This window comes from Hypanus sabinus, chromosome 14 (genome assembly GCF_030144855.1).
Source record: "Hypanus sabinus isolate sHypSab1 chromosome 14, sHypSab1.hap1, whole genome shotgun sequence".
Lineage (NCBI taxonomy): Eukaryota > Metazoa > Chordata > Chondrichthyes > Myliobatiformes > Dasyatidae > Hypanus > Hypanus sabinus.
Window position 1 is genome coordinate 70,710,455 of NC_082719.1, and position 7,513 is coordinate 70,717,967.

A 7,513-nucleotide genomic window follows, 5' to 3' on the forward strand; every position below is an offset into this window, starting at 1 on the left:
ATATAGACTACACAGTAAATTACAGGATGCTTAACAGTGTTGATGTGCAGAGGGATCCATGTTCCCTGAGAGGGGTAAGTCAGGTTGATAGGGTGGTAAAGAAGACACAAGGCATGCTTGCTTTTATTTATCAAGGAATCGATTTCAGGAGTCAATAGGTTTTATTGCAGCTTTATGAAACTCTAGGCTGTGTTGGATATTGCACACAGTTCTGGTTGCCCCATTATAGGAAAGATGTGGAGGGTTTTTTAGAGGGTGCGGAAGAGGATATAGCCTGGATTAAAGGGTGTGCATTATATGGAAAGTTTCGTCAAACTTGGTTTGTTTTCTCAGAAGCTACAGTGACTGAGGGAAGATCTGATAGAAGTTTATAAGATTACGAGAGGCATAGATACGGTAGGCAGCTGGTATGTTTTTTCCCCAAAGTTGAAATGTCTAATACTAAAAGGCATGCATTTAAGGTGAGAGGGGCCAAGTTCAAAGGAGGTGTGCGGTTCAGGGTTCCCTCCACCCTCCCCCACAGAGAATGGTGGGTGCTTGGAATGTGCTGCCAGGGCAGAGGTGAATACAACAGGGATGTTAAAAAGGCTCTTAGACAGCCACATCAACGTGCAGGAAGTGGAATGAAATGATCATTTTGTAGGCAAGAATTATTAGTTTAGTTGAGCGTCTCATTACTAACTTAACTAGTTTGGCACAACAGCATGAGCCAAAGGGCCAGCTCCTGTACTGTTCAATGTGCTATGTTATTTTGACCTCTTAATTACACCCTCCATCCTCAATTTTGTTAATTCTATGACAAAGCATTAAACTCACAGTTCATGATACCATAAATGGATATCCTTAACAGGCACTGGTCAATAAACTATTTAGTGAGAAGAATTTTAATCTGATTTTATTTGTGACATTGGTAAAGTTAAATTTAAAATAATTCCTGAGAACAGATAAGTTAATGAAGTCACAGCGTCATAAAGCAACTGTGTTCTTTTGAATTGGTTCCTGTGGCCATCGTTTCATCTTGTTCAATCACCATGTACTGTAAATACTCAGCAAGTCAGGCAGCATCTGAGATGACAGGGTTAACATTTCAGGCTGATAACCTTTCATCATAGGTATTTCTACATGTGTTTTTTTTTTGCTTTATCTTACTTATGCATTTAAAATATATGTGCCAGCATAGTCCTCCAAGTTATTAAGAAGTATTTAAAATGTCAACAGAAGTTGTAATTAACCTCAACATTCTGTTTGTTTATTTCCAGTACTGTTATATGATATTTCAGAGCCAACATGAATGTAATTACTGGGTAAAGCTGTCACAGGAAGAACCTTTTTCAAATGGCTTTGTTTATAAGCTTGCATGTAAGCAGACGGTTTTGACTGAGATAGCTGTAGTCATTTACATTGCCAAATCTGTTCTTTTTAATAACTGAAGCAACATTTTAAGAGGTGCTAGGTTTAGTAGTATCAGAGATCAGCTGCAGGATGCCAATCTCCTGGAATCCAAATTAAAACAAACCCAAATTAGAAGCAACCAGTGTGAAACCTTGAGGGAAGGTAAATGAACAAAGACAGCTAATATAATATCATGTCAATGACTGCATCTCCTGCTTTTAGTAGATTATTCCCATGAGGTTCAGTGCCTAGATAGGAAAGTCATATTCTTATTTTCAAAGAAATTGTGACAGTTTTCTTAGTCACGTTAACATTTCCTTTACTGATATGTACATGAATCTATGATTTTATATAATCCTATTGCTATTGTACATAGTATTTGTGATAGTGCCTTTGAAGTCTTTATTTAGCTACAATGCAAGATTTAAGTTTTCCCTTGCCCTCTGTGTTTCAATAGTTCCGTGATATGATTACCACCACTGTAGAAAGTCCTAATTAGGTTTTTTAAATAAATAAATAAATAGATAGATAGATTAATAAAAACAAGCCAGAATTCCTTAATCTGCAGTTTCTATTTGAAAATGAAAGATTACAGTAATCTTAACATATCAACTGCAATGAAGATATCCCTTTTTTCCCTCTCTTTACCTCCCCTTGTTATGTTAAATCCGGCAATATTAAATCCTAGAGATCAAGGCTTTCTAACCTTTTTTATACCATGGACTCCTACCATTAACCGAGCGCCCATGAACCCCAGGTTAGGAACTCCCGCTGTAGATACACCTGACATTCAGATTGGGTGGGCAGGGGGAGGATCTGGGTTGCCAAACCAAAATTGATTCAATGAGACACAGCTCCTAGTGAGTGGCCACTTTGTATCCCTTAACTGCAGTCTCAACAGGCCATCTGCCAATATCGGCTGATGAATAACCAATTCATCCCTTCCCAACTCAGGAACACTGCCCTGACTGTGACTGCAATAACTCTGTAGCAGAGAGGTCCCACTTTAAGGTAAATTCCCAATGTTACAGCCGTATGTGCAGAATTTCCATTTGTTACGTACCCCGTAACTGGGTGTCTAACCAGCAGAGAGAGAAGAATGCATTGGAGTCTGGTGGTACTATACTAAAGGTGTTTATTAATAAAAAATAAGCAAAACCATACCAATAATGTAAATATACATATAAAACCAGTTAGCAGTAATAAACCTAAAAGTGTAGGAATAATAATAATCAATAATAAACAAGCTCTATCAATGTCTAGGGGTAAATAAATTGTCATAGAAAAGTATAAAGTTCAGTTCAGTTCATGAGTGCTGATGTAGTTATAGTTGTTGTATTGTAATCGTTGGAGAAAAAGAGAGAGAGCGAACGAGATGTAACAGCTACAGTCAGGCAAACCTTCCTTTGTTTTCTTAATCTGTCGTATCGGGGTGGTCATTCAGTTATGACCTCTCCATCCTTCTGCTAGACTGTTCTTCTGTGGTGGACTCGTCACTCTGGCACGAGTGGACACACACACAAGTCCCCACCGGCCCTGCTTTTACACTGATAGTCTTGCTGACCGACCTCCTGGTTCGGTCTTCGAAGCCCCCACCTTTCTTCTGGGTTCCAACACTCAATCAGTGTCCACTGGCATGTCTGGAGGGTGTCTCTCCAGACCTGTCTTTTATCCCTCTCACGGGGTCTCAGCTATCCATCAATTCTGAGTGACTGTATCCATCAAATAAGGCCACTCCTTCAGTCCACTGAGGAATGTTTATGAGCAAACTATTGTCCTTGCAGCGAAACAGTAAATAATTCAAAAAGGAGTCACAATACGGTTAATCAGCAATTCCCCCCTCTCTCTTATCTGTCGCCGATGTTCTTGCCTGTTTTTCATCTCTCTTTCTCATGGTCAGCATATTAACAGTTATAGTTCGTGTTTCTCGGGGGGGGGGGGGATGGTTAGCTCTATACCCCATTGTCCATCAGGTCTGTTCATCACTCATAACACCCCCATCCTTCTGGGAATTTTCACCAGGGGAAAATTAACTAATAAAGCACTGAATTACAGAGTTTAACAAATACAGTAGTTGTCTTAACTACTAAAATAATAGATACACGTTCAAATTAACATCTAGATAAACAATCAGCAATTACATTGTCACTCCCTTTAATATGTTGTATTTTAATATCAAATTCCTTTAACAACAGACTCCAATTTAATAACTGCCTATTTTTATTTTTCATGTTAGAAAAAAAATACCAAAGGGTTGTGCTTGTAGCTTAGGTGTCTATTACAAAGTGCGAACCAATACATGTGTGATTATACTGTGGTACATTATAAAAGTTTGTGCAATTACTAATCTCTATTTTACTTTTAAACTTAACATTCAATCTTCCATGATGTTTTTATCTTTCACATGCTTTGTCAAAATCCCTCAAAATCAGATCCTGTGGCATTTTGTCAACCTTTCTCCCTTTTCCACTTAATTCTCACTCTCACACATGGTCAACATAGCAATAATAATAGTTCATTTTTCTCAGGAGGGGAATGGTGAACTCTGTACCCCATTGTCCATCAGGTCTATTCATCACTCACAACACCTTGAACAGACACCATTTTCATAGTCCCAGTCTTAATGGAGTAATCAAACAACACGTCATAACAATCATATTTAATAATAATGGTTTTAAGTGAGGGAATAATAGCTTTTTAAACTTCGCAGCATCTGATTTTGCTATAGAACCAAGCAATACAGATGCCAGTGTAAGCAAACAATTCTGACATCTTATTAATTCTAAAAGCTTCTTAGGACAAAATTCTGATGTGTGAAACCACGCCTTCACCACAATGTGATGAGTGCAGACACCGTGGATGAACAAGTATCCTAGGTGCTGTTGACCACTTACTATCATACAGCTACTCTGCTTCTCACGGACTGCAGCCTGAATCCTGAAAGTTTGGTTCTCTCAAGCCAAATGAGAAGCTAACACACACGTTAATTTTGACAGCGTCTGATGAAGGGTCTCGGCCTGAAATGTCTACTGTTTATTCTCCTCTAACTGACTTGCGGAGTTCCTCTAACATTTTGTCTGAGTTTTGCTCTAAATTTCCAGCATCTACAGGATTTCTTGTGCTTCTAATGGGAAGCTGGACTTTTTGGTCATTTTCTGGATTGGGGATGCTAAGTGCCTGTATAGCCTTTCAGCTCAGTGAATGTAATGTTAGACAACCACTCCTCCTGCAGGTGTTACCACATGTATCAGGCACTCTCAGAACTTTCAGAGTGAACTTCATCTTAAATAAAGTGGAAGAGAAATCACAAGGTTTTCCTCTGTTTATTGTATTTGCAATTAAATTCCTTACCCATCTTTTATTGCTGGAGGGCAGATGCATTTGTTCCATCAGCTCCTTACCCCTTCACTCCAGGGGTATTTCACCTAAACCTTGCACCATACCATGCACACATATGCACACACCCCCTGTAGAAGAATCATAATGGAAATCAATATTTTCACAGATGAAAACAGAAAACTTTTAAATGTTTTCTTATTAGAAGACACTGATGGATCAGAAAACCTTTTTATCAGTATTGCAAGATTACCTCCTTAGCATTAGAAGTAGCGAAAGGCTGTGGTGCCATGGAGAGAGGAGTGAATAGCATGGATGATATTGCCAAAAAAGGCAAATATTTAGCAACAAATCAAAACAATAACTAATCCCAAAGATAGAAAGTGACATTTTTCATTACTTTTCCAAGGACTGTCTTTAAAATACAAACTTACAGAAGAGATCAGCAGTAAGACACTTCTGACAAAAGAAGTGAGGTTATGAAGACAAAGTCGTTCCGAGGCCGTGAAAGTAACACTCCAATTAGTACAATGTTCTCTCGCTTCCTTCTGCCTCCACACTGGGTGAGTCTGTGAGCCAGAGTCTGCGCATGATGAAAAGAACAAAAGTACATCTTGAGTTCACAGGGAGTGGATAGCTATGCAGGTGTTGTATAGGTAATCCTGACTGGTCGTTCTTCTTTTCACAGTATTGGTACATCCTGCCTTCATACTCAGGACAAACTGCTGAAATCTCTCCATTCCACCTGATTTGTCCTTCACGGCATTCAGTCTTCAGACACTGCAGTCGTGCAGAACCCTAGGTCAAGGTATCTCCAAGTCTCTACCTAGATCAATCTATCGCTGATGAAAATATACAAAAAAAAACTGCAGATACTGTAAATCAGAAATAAAAAGAGAAAATGCTGGAAACACTCAGCAGTCCGGGATGCATCTGCAGAATGAGAATCAGAACCATCGTTTCCAACTGAAGGAGTCTAGATGCCATCAGAAGACCAGCATTATTGCTGATGCCCAGAAGGGGTCGTCCACACCAGGTTACTGCAGCAGTGGCCAAGAAGTGAGACGTTGCTCACTGTCTCGTCTGCACTCTGCTCTCCTTTGGAGAGTTTCCAAAGAAATGTGCAGCACCGTGGCAAATCCAATATAAATCAGAGAGTCCTCTTGCCTATGCTTTTCATTCTAGCTTGTAGTTTTGGTTAAAACCTCGAATCTGGTCCAGAAACTGTTATGTTCATGGATTTGAAGACATCTGGTGAAGTAAAAATTGCAAAAGTGTGTCCTATAATACTACAAATGTATTATAGAGTTGTCTCTAGTTGATGGTATAACTATTTTGTTCCTTGCAAATGCAGTGGCAATGCAAGCCTAAAGTGGCAAGACAAAGCGTAGGATGGTGAAGAGGAGGATTGGGCTGGTTGGAGAGTCAGGGCAAGAATTGGATACTACTGAGTGGCAAGTATCCATACAAATGCAAGCAGCAGTCCGGGATGGGGAAAGGACCTGCAACTGGTGGTCAGGGTTTGGTGGTCAACGGGTTGGGATGGGTCCTACTCAGGGAAATTCCTTCAGGTTGTGCAGCTGCAGTATATCAGAAACCATTAATCCAATTGGCTTGTTCGTGCCCAATAGTAGGTGACTTTGGAACAATGCAACCTGTTGTTTCCCTGACAGTGCTCTAATCTAGCATTGTATGAGATTTGTGTTTTATGGTCTCCCTCTGGAACAGTGCTGATCAGTGAGGAAGATGCCTGGTTAAAATTCTGCAAAGGCATAAGTTGACCAGGATGTAATATAACCATATTGCACCATAGTAATTGTTAGTTTCCATGCATGTATCACTAACTAAGGCAATCCTATGTGGTTCAATTTCCAGATATTATTTTTATCTTGTTACCTGTGGTGTGCTATAAAAAGCCAATGACACATCCAAGCTTCAGAATCAGGTTTAATATCACCAGTACAAATGAAGACACGAATAACAGTAAAGATCTACAGAAGTGTAAAAGCTAATTAATTTGGTTTATTTTGCTGAGTTCCTTTAGCTCATTAAAAAGGGAAATTAGTTTAAAGTAATACTTTACAGTATAAAACATGAGTTAAAAATACAGACGTTGTGAAACTCTTGGACAACTGGTGCATTGATTCAGACAGTATTTTCATTGAAATTCATCACATGCTTCAAGGAACATCATCTCTCACTAAATCCTTTGCTGCCCCCTAGCCCTAACATTTATCACACAATCAGACCTTGTCCACGAGTACAGGACAGCTGATGCTGGCAGTGCAAGCTAGACACAGTGGATCTACAGGGATAGTGAAAATGTATGTGTTCTGCAACATGCTCTGGGTCATGGGAACCACCTGAATTTTCCCTGATTTTTCATTCTTCCTCCTTTCTCTCTACTATTTTCCTGGAAACACCTCTGCTGTTATAAAATATAATTATACCTTTTAATTTTAGTAAGCTGATTGTGGAGTTCAAAAAGGGTAAGACGAGGGAATACACACCTGATAGGAGGATCAAAAGTGGAGAGAGTGAGCAATTTCAAGTTCCCGGGTGTTAATATTTCTGAGGACCTAATCCGGTCCAAACATATCAATGCAGTTATAAAGAAGCATGACAGCAGCTATATTTCATTGGGAGCTTGAGGAGATTTGTTGTGTCACCTAAAATGCTCACAAATTTCTACAGATGTACCATGGAGAGCATTCTAACTGGCTGCTTCACAGTCTGGTTTGGGGAGACTGCCGCACAAGATCAAAGTAAGTTGCAGACAGTTGTA